A 15281-nucleotide genomic window follows, 5' to 3' on the forward strand; every position below is an offset into this window, starting at 1 on the left:
CCACCATTTTATATTGCTGTTCTGAGAGGCATGGATGGGATCAGCATGGGGGGAGGGGGGTTCTGGTTCCTGTAGTGCTATTTGAAGGATCTTGGGGTGCCCGCTCCAGGTAAGTTACCTCTCAACTTAAATATATTAATGCATGTGCTATTATCACCCTCTAGGGGTGCCTAACCCTGACCTCCCCCCCAAACCCTAACGCTAATCCCGCTAATTTACCTAAACCCAACACTTCCCCTTCCACACACACCCCCCCCCCCCACCCCGTGGGCTAACACTAAGAGTGCCTCGGCTTACCTGGTTCGCCCATGCATCCTCCTGGATTAAGATAGGCGTGGGTATTTCGACGTCTATCTTAAGTGCCCTGTCGGGATTCCGGCGTCGGGATTGAGATCGGCGGCCTCGCGGTCGCTGGTCTCATAACTACATCCCTGTTAAACTATCATGTAGTTGTACATGGCTATTGCATACATTGAATTTACTTTGGTGACTGGAGTTGAACGATGGTTCTATTAACAGTTTAGTTTGCTAAAGGTCATACAGCAGGGCCGAAACTAGGATAACTGTCACCCGGTGCAAGGCAGCAATTTTGCGCCCCCTCCCTTCCTGTACCTGAAGTTTGTCCTTGCTCGTCCATGCGGACGGCTGGCATAAACCCCCTGGCCAGTAAGGACCTCTAGCATTTGTCTCCTCTTTGGCGGCGGCCATTTTTGGATGGCCGTTTTCTGAGTCTGCAGCCGCCAAGCCACCTTGAGTCAGCTTTTTTCACCCCCTGCAATCTGGCACCCGGTGCACGTGCACCTCTAGCCGCCCCCTAGTTGTGGCCCTGCATACAGCAAGTTAGTTCGATTAAATTACTTGTTTGTATAACATAGTCTAAGCAAATACAAACTGTGCATAACAGAACTATTAATATAATCTCACAAAAAAAGCATTAAACCATCACCTTCACGTGTTTAAAATAAAATTACAATCATAGACAACATGACAACCATTTGCTAGAATAATCAATACATTTACTCTGATGTACTTACAGCAGAGGTTCCCAAACTTCACCATTACATTCCACGTTAATCCATGCTTGAGCACAGGTGGTTAAATCAAATTGACTGAGGTACTAATTAAGTCACCTGTGCTTAAGCATGCATATTCTTAAAACCTGGACTGCAATCAGGGCCGGATTATAGGGAGGGCTACAGGGGGGGTCGTCCAGGGGACTGTGTCCCCGACACCATCCCAGATGAACTGTATTTTTTTTTTATCTTTTAACGAAGCAGCAGCCCGCGATTAAGCCCCGCCCCCTGATTTTGGCTCCACCCCCTATTCTACTGCTGGCCTGCTGCCACTGACTGAAGCAGCAGTATTGTATATATGTGTATCTGTGTGTGTATATATATATATATACTATATATATATATATATATATGTATGTAAATATATATATATATATATATGTGTGTGTGCGTGTCTATGTGTTATATATAACATTTTACATACATGCACACAGGTATATAATTTATAAATATATATATACACACACACATCAGGCAGGCAGCCCAATGTATGTTTGTGTGTGAGTGTCATATATATATATATATATATATATATATATATACAGTCAGGTGCATAAATATTGGGACATTGACAGAATTTTCATATCTTGCCCTCTATTCACCACCACAATGGCTTTGAAATGAAACAAACAAGATGTACTTTAACAGACTTTCAGATTTAATTTGAGGATAATTACATCCAAATCAGGTGAACGGTGTAGGAATTACAATGGTTTCTATATGTGTCTCCCACTTTTTAAGGGGCCAAAAGTAATGGGACTATCAACTCAAAAGCTATTTCATGGACAGGTGTGGGCTATTCCCTCATTATTTCATTATCAATTAAGCAGGTAAAAGGTCTGGAGTTGATTCTAGGTGTGACATTTGCATATGGAATCGGTTGCTGTCGACTCTCAATATGAGATCCAAAGAGCTGTCACTATCAGTGAAGCAAGCAATCATTAGGCTGAAAAATCAAAACAAACCCATCAGAGAGATAGCAAAAACATTAGGTGTGGCCAAATCAACTGTTTGGAACATTCTTAAAAAGAAAGAATGCACCGGAGAGCTCAGCAACACCAAAAGACCCAGAAGACCAGGGAAAACAACTGTGGTGGATGACAGAAGAATTATTTCCCTGGTGAAGAAAAACCCCTTCACAACAGTTGGCCAAATCAATAACACTCTCCAGGAGGTAGGTGTATATGTGTCAAAGTCAACAATCAAGAGAAGACTTCACAAGAGTGAATATAGAGGGTTCACCACAAGATATAAACCATTGGTGAGCCACAAAAACAGGAAGACCAGATTAGAGTTTGCCAAACAACATCTAAAAAAGCCATTACAGTTCTGGAACAACATCCTATGGACAGATGAGACAAAGATCAACTTGTACCAGAGAGATGGGAAGAGAAGAGTATGGAGAAGGAAAGGAACTGCTCATGATCCAAAACATACCACCTCATCAGTGAAGCATGGTGGTGGCAGTGTCATGGCGTGGGCATGTATGGCTGCCAATGGAACTGGTTCCCTTGTATTTATTGATGATGTGACTGCTGACAAAAGCAGCAGAATGAATTCTGAAGTGTTTCGGGCAATATTATATGCTCATATTCAGTCAAATGCTTCAGAACTCATTGGACGGTGCTTCACAGTGCAGATGGACAATGACCCGAAGCATACTGCAAAAGCAACCAAAGAGTTTTTTAAGGCTAAAAAGTGGAATGTTATGCAATGGCCAAGTCAATCCCTTGACCTGAATCCGATTGAGCATGCATTTCACTTGATGAAGACAAACTGAAGGGAAAATGCCCCAAGAACAAGCAGGAACTGAAGACATTTGCAGTAGAGGCCTGGCTAATGGCTCCCACTGCAGGGGATATAGAGAAGTGAGTCGGGACTGAAGAAATATGCGGCCGGGGTAAGTGTAGAAAAGAGGAGAGGCCACATTTGCTGGGTCCAATATACAAGTATTTAATATTTATCTTAACCCATACATGCCTACTTTTGCACTCTCTCATCCGGAAAATGCACAGCGTTCACGTGGTGTGCAGTCCCGGGTCAGACCTCCGAGCATCCCAGTGAGTATTAAACTGTTTATCCCTAAAACGAATCCCTAACCCTCCCCTTAATGCCTACCTCAAACCCGCCCCCCACAGCCTAACTCTAACATCCCCCATACCCCTGCAGCCTAACCCTAGCCCCCCCCTTATCTCCCTGCAGCCTTACCCTAGCCCCCCATCCCCCCACAGCCTAACCCTAGCCTCCCCTACATCCCCCCACAGCCTAACCTTAGCCTCCCCCACATCCTAACCCTAGCCTCCCCCACATCCTAACCTTAGCCTCCCCCCATCCTCCTACAGCCTAACCCTAGCCTCCCCCCTATCTCCCTGCAGCCTAACCCTAGCCTCCCCCACATCCCCCCACAGCCTAACCTTAGCCTCCCCCACACCCCCAACAGCCTAACCTTAGCCTCCCCCACATCCCCCCACAGCCTAACCTTAGCCTCCCCCTTATCTCCCTGCAGCCTTACCCTAGCCCCCCACCCCCCCACAGCCTAACCCTAGCCTCCCCCACATCCCCCCACAGCCTAACCTTAGCCTCCCCCACATCCCCCCACAGCCTAACCCTAGCCTCCCCCACATCCTAACCTTAGCCTCCTCCCATCCTCCCACAACCTAACCCTAGCCTCCCCCCTATCTCCCTGCAGCCTAACCCCATCCCCCCACAGCCTAACCCTAGCCACCCCCCTATCAACCCCCACAGCCTAACCTTAGCCTCCCCCACACACCCCACAGCCTAACCTTAGCCTCCCCCACATCCCCCCATAGCCTAACCTTAGCCTCCCCCACATCCCCCCACAGCCTAACCTTAGCCTCCCCCACATCCTAACCTTACACTTCGGTATCCTCAAAATTCCAACTTTTCACATGGCAACGGTTCAGATGTCAACATTGTGATCCTGTAAGTCATTCTGAGGATATCGACATGGTGCCTGACAACAGTTTGACCATGTTGACTTTTTAATGTCGACACTGTGGTGTCGATACGAGCATCTGTCCAGATACCGTTTTTGTTTGGCTTGTAATATTGAACGTCCACCACCTGAAGAGAAGAACATTACCTAATTATTTATTGGCTGCCTATAGTATTTGGCAGGGAGATAATAAACAATTAAGTTTGGGCTGTCTATTCTATTGCTTCAGTGCAAAGCGGAGTGTGTCTGAGTTTCCCTTGTATCTGGAAGTGAAAAGAATTCAGAGCTGATGAAAGTCTTCAGGATTAGCAGATCTGCAGCAAGAGGAATGCTGGGAATACTACAAGATGGCTGTTTAGGAGTAGTGTAGAAATTTAGTAAGAAATCCACCATTAATTGTCATAGGTCAGACACAAGGAAATAAATATTAATGTTGAGCTACACACATTATTTGACAGATCTGAGGGTAAAAACTACCACAATCCTCTATAATAATTACCAGATTTTTCCATGCAGTTTTTCCACAAAGCAAATGTGAGATGCATATAAATGTTTCTACCTACAATATGAACTTATATAATTTATATATTAATAGGTCCTGAAAGTCTTACCTTCTATATGTATTACTTGTTGGGTTAGTATATTATTTATAGTGCTGCAAATACAAGGACACTTGTTAGAGCAGGTGCCAACAAGACTCAGGGCCTGATTCAGAGCCGCTCGTAAGCGGCCGCTCGTTCGTTCTGACCGATGTTCGCTCATCTGCGCATGCGTACGGATTTTAATACGCATGCGCGAACCAGTCAGTGCGGCCGAAAATCGTTTGTTCGCAAAATAGCGAATGTCTGCTATTTTGAGTGACAGGAGGAGGCGTATGTGGGTGGTAACAGGGGAAGGTGCTTGAAAACGGGGAGTGGAATTCAGAACGCAGGCGTGCTTAAAGGTCCAAACGGGCGTTTAATGGGTGTGCATAATTAATACAGCAGCGTCAGCGACCACGTCACTTGTTTTTTTTTTAGTCAGAACTACTCGCAAGAATAGCGAGCAGTTCATACGCTGTTCGATGTACTCGATTAATCTAATAAATAGCGGACATGACGTATGATGTGAGCGGCCAGGAGGCGTATTTTTCAAAATTTCGACCGCAAGTTTTGCTCGCTCGTTCAGACTTAGAGGTGGTGAACAGACCGCAAAGTGCGAACGGTTCATTTGAATAGCCACCCCTTTTTTTTAAACGAATGACCGCAAATAGCGAGCGGCTCTGAATCAGGCCCTCAGTCAATGGTCTGGTGACTGGTGCAGCTACGAAATTAGAACAAACAGCCTGTTTTATTCTTATTTGCACAAGTTTTCATAATTGTAGTTCAATCTCAAACCTATAAAGCACAATGGAATATTGCGCAATATAAATAAATGTTAATAATAATGTTCTTATTTAGATAGACTTCTCACCAGAACTGAATACAGCCAATAAAAGTATCTTTGGACTGATGCAATTGAGAATACGCCCATTTGAGGAGCATAACTTGCATATTTTCGCATTGCACATGTTCCAGAACTGTGCACACGTAAGTACGGGTGACATCGACACTTACAACAGAAAAGGTGTGACTGAGCTGTAATGGGGTGTTCTCACATACAGTGGGTAAACTTATTGTAAATGCACACTATGCAGACAGTGGTGTAGCCAAGGAGGGGAGCAGGGGGGGGGCAAATGCCCCTAACATAAAAAACCTGTATGGCGCCTCTACAGTGCAATGATAAATGCGCGGACTTGGAAGCTCCGCTCATTCATCGGGCAGGCGATCTGCGAACTCGGTGATAGCCTCCTGCCTCCCAGTGCACTGTAGTGCAGAGTCGGCCCTAGCCAAATTAGTGCCCTAGGCAAGATTTTGGGTGGTGCCCCCCTCCCCGTGTGATTCTGAAAGGGAGAGTGGCCTCATGGAGGGAACCCTCACCTGGCACAGTACCCCCTATCCCAGCACAGCACAGTGTCAACCTCCAGCCTCACCCACCACCCCTATCCAAGCAGAGCACCCCTCTCTCAGCTGTGAGCACTACAGCACCGTGGTCCTCTCCAGTTTCAAACTTACTTGACTTGAGCGTAACCTGCAGAGCCGTTCAACTCAAGGTAAAGCAAGCAGCGGGTGGCGGACCTGCTTTTCGGATCTCAGGCTGGCAGACCGCAGCTGTGTGTGATGATTGCTGGAGGCAAAGCCCAGAGCCGTGAGGTGTGAATTACTACTCCGAGCCTTGCAAAGGCCCATGGTGCAGCAGCCCTCCTGCAACCATTTACTTATAGTCCTGAATGAGCCTCTGCCCATGCTTAGAAACTGATTGTGTGACGCCCCAGAGCCAGCCTGGTGCTAACCACTAGCTGCTGTCCAGGTGCCCCATCCCCGCAAACTGCCGCTGGCAGTTCCGCTGCTGCCTGCTCATTGTTTGCTACTGCCAGGCACGATCGGAGCTCACCTGACAGTAACAGCTGCCAGAGTCTCTGCCCAGCCGGCAGCAGGTGCCAGCACCAAACTTCCACCCTAGGCCCTAGGCATTTGTTTAGTTTGTCTATGCTTAGGGCCGGCTCTGCGGGTGCACGTGCTGATCCGCTGTTCCCTCCCTTATTGTCCATCGTGGCCCACACCCCAACTAACAGTAGGGATGGCGATCGGTGTGGTTACCATCGATGGCGAGTGGCCATCAATGGTAACCCACTATGCAATGGCTTACCCTCCAACATGACCCCTTGCACCCGGTACAAAATACTCTGCTCCTGGACTTCCCACCTAATAAATCATAGCAGACACCTGTGTTGAGATAGTTGATTCCTGAGACAGGTGTTTCACCACATGTGGCTGCACATATCAATTAAGAGAGAAATCCAGGAGCACAGCTTTTTGTACCGGGTGGAAGGGGTCACGTTGGAGGGTCTGCAATGGATGACCATCGATGGTTTCAACAACCGATGGCCATCCCTGTTCTTTGACTGACTGACTGACCCATGGGGTGGGGCTTTGCGGGTGTCGGGGCGGGGCAATGTGTGTGTTCAGCACTTTGCAAATAAAAAGAACATTACTTTATGCTTTACCATCGATGGAGGGAAACCATCTGGTTCTCCCCCATCGATGGTAAAAGCATTCAACATTGGCCATAAATCATCGATGATTATGAATCATCGATGGTCAATGGCTATCCTTAGCTAACAGTGCTGCGCCGGCCGGACTGTCTGTAACAGCCACAATCCAATGCTGCAGTGCCGCCCCCACATCAGTAGGCTCATGGGGACTGTGCACTACTCCACCTCCGTCCTCTAAAGCAAGGCACCCATGGCCAATTGCCCTTCACCTACCACAGGGAGACAGGAGACAACCTGGGCAGTGGGCGTTTCTCTCCAGGCAGTGTAAGCTGCGAGGGTCATCCCCGGGCGGCGTTTCTCTCCTAGTTGAATTCAACAGACTGCAGCCTCCCTCACAGACAGTCACAGATCACTGACACCGGACTACTGGACCTCAGGGGCGGAGTCCTCTCACCAGCATCTATACAGCAAAAAGCAAAGCCCTGGCACAATTTATTAATAACTTTTATGTACTGTATATTTTTAATTATCTTTGCACAAAGCAAGGTTTGTGTTAATTAAGCTTTATTTTCTTAGCTAGTCATTGCTATCCTGATCAACACTTTCCAAAGTTGGGAGCCCTTTTATGTGTTTTGCTTCCATTCCCCACTCTCCATAAGTAAGTATTTATATCATCATCTCTCCAGCATAATGCTCCAGGTATTACAAAAATAATAAAAAATTGGCGGCTGCTTTGTACCCTTTGCTCCCCCGCACGGCAAAATCTGGATATGACACTGTATGCAGACCTGAGTGTAAGTGAAAATATTCCTGCTTGAAGGTGTATCTTTTGCAACTACAGATGTGTCCAAAGTAACCTATTCTCAAATCCTGCCACATAACATCGTTTCGTGCGCCACAGATTATACAATGAAGCCGCACCAAGCATCCCATGACATAGTTATCTACCAAATATGCGTCTTATTTGCATCACTAATGCAACAAAAGTATAATGCACGAGTAACCGTGACAGCGGAGCTTACATTGAATGCAACATGTGTGCGACCTCGGACGCTAACCTGGAAAAAAAATGAAAAAGGCCGAGGACATATACAAACACGACTCGCTATGCACCCGGCATGCTGAGTTTTGCTTAATCTGTTACTAGTTTATACCCAATCCATTTTGACAAAAATCATAGTCCTAAGCACCCAGTACACAACAGATGCTAAATTAATATACGTGTATGAAAGTTCACAATCACTACCCATGGTAGAGCACCTAAGTCAGGCCATGCGTCTAGTGGCACAAAAAGGATCGCTGTATGAAGACGTATTTGTAGTATGGTGCAGGTACAGGTGGCACTAACGAGTAGCAGAGAACCAAGCCTACATGCAAGAGTTGTACAACGCTGCATTCTGGTAACTATATACACATATACACAATTTCCATCCAACTTTGCATCAAGTCATTTCTATATAGTTATGATACTGTAATTCTGTGTATAAATAATCACATTTTCCCTGTTAATGTGAGTCTAAAATTGCCAAAAGCAGTAGTACAGTATTTAACCTTTCCATACACTGCATAAGAATCCAGGAAGTTATCTTGGTATGATTCAGCTTAATAGACTTAAGGCCCCCATACACCAGCGACTGATTGTCACAATCCTGCGATCCCCAGATGCCAGGGTTGCAGGATCGGTGAAATCGAACATGTTGGATTTCACTGATTTTCTGATCATGATTAAAATATGATTGTGATTTGCAAATTGGTGACTTTTAACATGTCGAATTTAACTGATCCTCCGATGAATCGCTGAACATCGATGGTAGCCAGTTGGCATTTCCAACCGAAGGATCGGCGTTTCCACTCCGCTCGGTAGATTGGACAATCTGTCGGCTGGTGTATCGGCCCCTTAATCCATTTTATTATAGATTTTTTACACAGAGTGGATAAAGTGGACCCAAACTTCAGGCCCTTTAGGATCTCTGAATATGGGTTAAGAATCTCAAGTTCCATGGTAACAGCTGCCATTAGCTTCCACATAAATGATAACCATCATCCTTTGTAGTACTGACTCACACCTGAAACAACATAGCAACTCAATGTCTGAAATCATATCACTTATATGTTTCTGGTAACATTCAAAGCATTTGCTGGCATTCCATGTTCTGACGCGTTTCATCTCTTTAACTCCGAACACTGAATGGGGTTAAGCCAGGTCCTTCATTCTTTGTCTGGCCCTCATCAGATTGATGTGAGCAAGTAGATGCAGGTAGTGACTAGGCAAAGTGCCAGTAGTAATATTTTCCCAAGGATGATCTGTACTTGTAGCGTAATATAAGAAAATAAAAATTGCATACCCTGCATTCTTAGGACTGACAGTCTCTCCTACTAATTACTTAGTCCTCTATTCACAACGCACCTGGTGGGCATGGAGGAATAACTTAACAAATGACCAACTGTCTCTCTTTGTTTGGTATTCATAGAGTGACTGGATCACAATCTAGAAACCACAGACCCAAAGATAACTGTCTCCTGTACAAAGCTCCTTGCATTTCCTTTGCCTGGCAGCAGTATCACATCTGTAAGATGCAACAGGAAGAGACCTCAAGGCAGTCAATGTGTGATGGAATTGCTAATATTGGGATGTGGGAACAATTCTCTGCCCAATAGGCTTTGTCGCGTTGCCACCTGGACTTAGATCAGGTCTTTAGAGAACAGCCAGGCCACAATAATAGAGAAAAAAAGCAGCTTAACTAATAAATGACAGTGCTGTGCATATACCTTTTACAAGCCAAAAGTATACCTGGGGATGCATTTATAAGTGGTAATATGTGTTAACCTTATCTAGTCTAATTTCGTGATCCCTTTAGGGCCATTATTAGTATGTTGCTATTTTGTGTGTCTCTCCTTAACGTAGAGGGATATATTTACAATCAGCTATACAAGTAAATTCGATCTAGTCCATGGGGAAGTATTGCCCTTGCAATCCCTTGATGGCCAGTACCATTATACTGCTATTTAGCGATTTCCATTATGATTGATAACGTATAAATGTAGTTTGTTATTTATATGTATTATTCATATGTTACCTCTTTGTTGGACAGCCTTTCTCACTGTTTACTGTATTATTTTTCGACTATGTATAAGCTGTTGTAATATTGCACTCTCCCCTTTCCAGCCGCAGCGCCGTAGAGTAATACTATGAGTTATTTACATGTTCCGTTGGGACTCTGGAGCGTCCTTAGTTACAGCCCCATATTGCACTGCGTCCAGCCAGCACTGCGCCCCACGAGGCTGGTGTATGATGTCACATGCTTGTGGTGCCCGGTGACCAGAAGCGGGAGAACGGACAAGGTGTTTGCATACACACTAGACGATATGTTCCCTGAGCGATATCGTCTAGTGTGTCCCGGGCAGGCTGTGCTCAATGTCGTTCATGACATTGAGCACAGCCGCTGAACGATATCATTAACGATATTGTTCAGTGCCGGGCTCTCTCCCCCATTCCCTGACATGCAGCAACCTGACGAGATCGTCAGGTTGGCCTGCATGTGAGCCCGATGAACGATGATGACGAACGACCCGCGGGAACGTGCGTCGTCGTCATCGTTCATCTTTTTGGGCTTAAAAATGGACGATAAAGTGGACGACTGAACGATAGCAATATCGTTATCGTTCAGTCGTCCACTTTATCGCCCAGTGTGTACGCACCTTTAGTGCATCCTATATAATGTAAGCACTTGCACTTTTTTTTTTTACACACCCTGATGAAAAGGCCGTTGGGGCCATGAAACATTGTCTGAATTAAACACTTGCTATTTATTTTGAACAAGTCCGGTTGGGTTTCCAAGCCCTGCTACCTAACACGGCACTGATGCTTTCTAGCCTTGGCTACCCCATGGGCCAAAAAAAGACATCCCTGAGTATGGTGCATGCCAATCAGTTGGGTGATTGACATATCACATGAATCATCTCTCACATCAATGGTGCAGATGTGCTGCCATCTTGATTTTTGTCAGCCGACTCTGCTTACTAATCAGGAGCCGGTATAGGATCAGTCTGTCAGCACCATCATCCATTCTATGCAGAGCACTTCAATCTGTCAGCGCCATCCTCCATTTTACGCAGTGCACTTCAGGCTGCAGATATCAGCATCCATTCTACGCAGTGCTCTAAAATATCAGTATCCATTCTGTGCTGTGCACTTCATCCAGCAAGTGCCAGTATCCATTCTGTGCTGTGCACTTCATCCAGCAAGTGCCAGTATCCGTTCTGTGCTGTGCACTTCATCCAGCAAGTGCCAGTATCCGTTCTGTGCTGTGCACTTCATCCAGCAAGTGCCAGTATCCGTTCTGTGCTGTGCACTTCATCCAGCAAGTGCCAGTATTCATTTTACACTGTATCCATTCTACGCTGTGCACTTCATCCAGCAAGTGCCAGTATCCGTTATGCACTGTGCACTTCATCCAGCAAGTGCCAGTATCCGTTCTGTGCTGTGCACTTCATCCAGCGCTGTGCACTTCATCCAGCAAGTGCCAGTATCCGTTCTGCGCTGTGTACTTCATCCAGCAAGTGCCAGTATCCGTTCTGCGCTGTGCACTTCATCCAGCAAGTGCCAGTATCCGTTCTGCGCTGTGCACTTCATCCAGCAAGTGCCAGTATCCGTTCTGTGCTGTGCACTTCATCCAGCAAGTGCCAGTATCCGTTCTGCGCTGTGCACTTCATCCAGCAAGTGCCAGTATCCGTTCTGCGCTGTGCACTTCATCCAGCAAGTGCCAGTATCCGTTCTGCACTGTGCACTTCATCCAGCAAGTGCCAGTATCCGTTATGCACTGTGCACTTCATCCAGCAAGTGCCAGTATCCGTTCTGCGCTGTGCACTTCATCCAGCAAGTGCCAGTATCCGTTATGCACTGTGCACTTCATCCAGCAAGTGCCAGTATCCGTTCTGCGCTGTGCACTTCATCCAGCAAGTGCCAGTATCCATTCTGCGCTGTGCACTTCATCCAGCAAGTGCCAGTATCCATTCTGCACTGTGCACTTCATCCAGCAAGTGCCAGTATCCATTCTGCGCTGTGCACTTCATCCAACAAGTGCCAGTATCCATTCTGCGCTGTGCACTTCATCCAGCAAGTGCCAGTATCCATTCTGCACTGTGCACTTCATCCAGCAAGTGCCAGTATCCATTCTGCGCTGTGCACTTCATCCAGCAAGTGCCAGTATCCATTCTGCGCTGTGGACTTCATCCAACCAGCGTGGATGCCCTCAGCAAGACTCTGTTATTTACTGTGCGGTGTGCTGTATCCAGCAAGTGTCTACATCCCGTCTGCACTGTGCACCTAAACCAGTTCCAGCATTCATCTAGGACAGTGTGTGGGCTCTGCAGTATTACTTCAACCCTCGCCAGACGGAACACCTGGTCTGCTGCCTTCGGACTCTACTTTTGGCAGTTCTCCTCATCTTCCTGTACAGTGCCCCCTGGCTTGGCATAATGCCCACTACTGTCAGTTCCGAACCAGCTGACAGGCTAGTCTCCTGACTGCATCTCTGCTATTCAGTTTAACCACTGCTGGCATCCAGCTATCTGCCACATGAGGAGTAGACTCATCAAGCCTCCGAGCTTCTTACACTCTCAAAAATACCTAAGCCGATCCTCTGGTTCCTGATCCGGGTTCACAAATCCTAGAGATCTGTGGGTTTAGGGACTGATGTGAATACAATTATGCTCCTTACATCGCTGTGTAAAATGAAGGTGTTATGTAAATAAATGATAACAATAACAGCAATGATCATAGTAACACAGTTATCATGGGGTCATTTTCATCTGTACAGCAGACTTCCTGCCAGCAATCATATTGAACGCTACATTGTCAGTGATATTTTATATGTTCATGACCAGAACACATTTCAGTTTTCTTAACTGAGAAATAATCTACCAATATCTATGCAGAATAGTGTAATGTTGTTTTAGGATCGAAAGGGTTAAAATGGATACATTTAGCAAATACAATAAACATACTTTTCATAATGCTTTCCAGTTACTTTAATCTCATTTGTTACCAAAAATTAATCAGCTACTTCTCTGCAGTATAGGGATACCAAATGTATGTTATTTAAAGTATGATCAATACATGGATCCTAGAAACGTGTTCTGTCCTTACCTTTATTATGTTATTTTACAAAGATTTGCCATGGCCACTAATTGTTCAATGTACCTGGCAACGGGGAAATTAGCATGTATTTGAGCTGCTCATAGAGAATGTATAGGGGCCCACTTATCAATAATTGCATTTGCAATCTGTCCAACGGCGTTATATTATGTGCCTCTCCACACTTGCTACAGTAATTGTGGCTCGTACATTGGGCCTGATTCAGAGCCGGATGCTCTGAATCAGGGCATGTTTTTTTTTTTCCGTCCGGCCTTTTGGACGCTTGCATAGCTGTGGGTTACCACCCACAGCTTATGAGAGTGTCCATGATGATGGTCGCGATGGTCAAGACCATCGCGACCATCGGGCTTGCGACAAGACTCTGCGGTAGGGTCTCGGTGACCGCAAGCCCTGGAGTGATTTTGGCTCTATCAGAGCCAAAATCACTCCCACTGACATCACTAGTGATGTCAGTGGGGCCGGACCCAGACGGTAGGCGTTCCCATGGGAACGCCTCCGTCTGGCAGCCACGGCCCCAGCACGCCCACCAAAGGGGTGTCACTCACCATCGACAGCACGCCCCCTTTGGTGCGAGACCCATAATGATGGCTACCCCATCGTTATTCGGGTCTCGCGCATGCGCACAAGGGCACCATCGACCTGCTTGTGAGCGCTCAGCGCTCGCGAGCGGGTCTGAATCAGGCCCATGGTTCACAACTGATTCCCCTGAACTGCTAAAGTGGAGAGCGCTGGTGAATGATGTGGTTAGACATGAAAGGCATATGTTTAAATCTCAAAATACTATGACTTTATTTCATGATAAATTGGATAGATGGTGCCATTCACGGTTGGGTAGAACAATCGGGACTGCTATGGATGTATAAATTCACTTATTGGAGTTGAGATGATCCTGAACGGGTCTGCGATATAGTAGTTGTTGTGTTTATGTATTTAATACCTTGATCCAGTGGCATAACTATGGTGGATGCAGAGGGTGCGGTTGCTATGGGGCCCGGCGGCTTAAGGGGCCCACCGGCCCAGCGATCGCACCCCCTGCACCATCCGTATGCCGGGCGCCCGCTGAGATTGTGTTACCAGCGGACGCCCGGCTCCTATTCAAACCCCCGGCGGCAGCCTGAAGACGGAGCTCACTCCGTCTTCCGGGTCCCGCAATGCACTATGGGAGTGACATAATGATGTCACTCCCATAGTGCTGAGGAGCGGGCACCAGGGACGGACGGCAGCTTCACAGGAGCAGGGATAAAGGTAAGTGTTTGTTTTTTTTGTGTGTACGCGCACGGGGAGGGGGGGCAACTACAGGGGGCAGCTACTGGGGGCATTACAGGGGGCTCACTACTGGGGGCAGCTACAGGGGCTCACTACTGGGGGCAGCTAGAGGAGGCTCACTACTGGGGGCAGCTACAGAGGGGGCACTGGGGGCATTACAGGGGACTCACTACTGGTGGCAGCTACAGGAGGCTCACTACTGGGGGCAGCTACAGGGGGCTCACTACTGGGGGCATTACAGGGGGCTCATTTCTGGGGGCAACTACAGGGGGCTCATTTCTGGGGGCACTGCATACGGGGCACCATTACAGTGGGCATTTAATGTTTATGGGGAACTACTGTGGTTATTGTGTAAGACCTAAGTTAGGGGGGCCCCTTAAAAATGTTGCTATGGGGCCCAAAAAGTTCTAGTTACGCCCCTGCCTTGTTCGATACTGTAATACACCTAAAGTATATAATATTCTGGTGGTTTTATGCATATTTGCTGATTTAGATAATATGTCAGAACAAAAAACATACTACTTGATCCTCTGATGTCTTACAATAATCACATGAGAAATGGTTGTTAATACGTCTTTATTTCAATGTATTATGCCTTGAACAACTTATATATAACATGTCTGCAAATATCTGATGACTTTGTTTTGTTCTTGTTTGTATGTATATTTTTATTTTCTTTCTGTTAATTGAAACTTTTTTCAATAAAAAAATACCTGATTGCAAATACAATTATTATTATAAATTTTTTTTAATGAG

Source organism: Taudactylus pleione, unplaced genomic scaffold (genome assembly GCF_031769625.1).
Source record: "Taudactylus pleione unplaced genomic scaffold, aTauple2 ptg000518l, whole genome shotgun sequence".
NCBI lineage: Eukaryota > Metazoa > Chordata > Amphibia > Anura > Myobatrachidae > Taudactylus > Taudactylus pleione.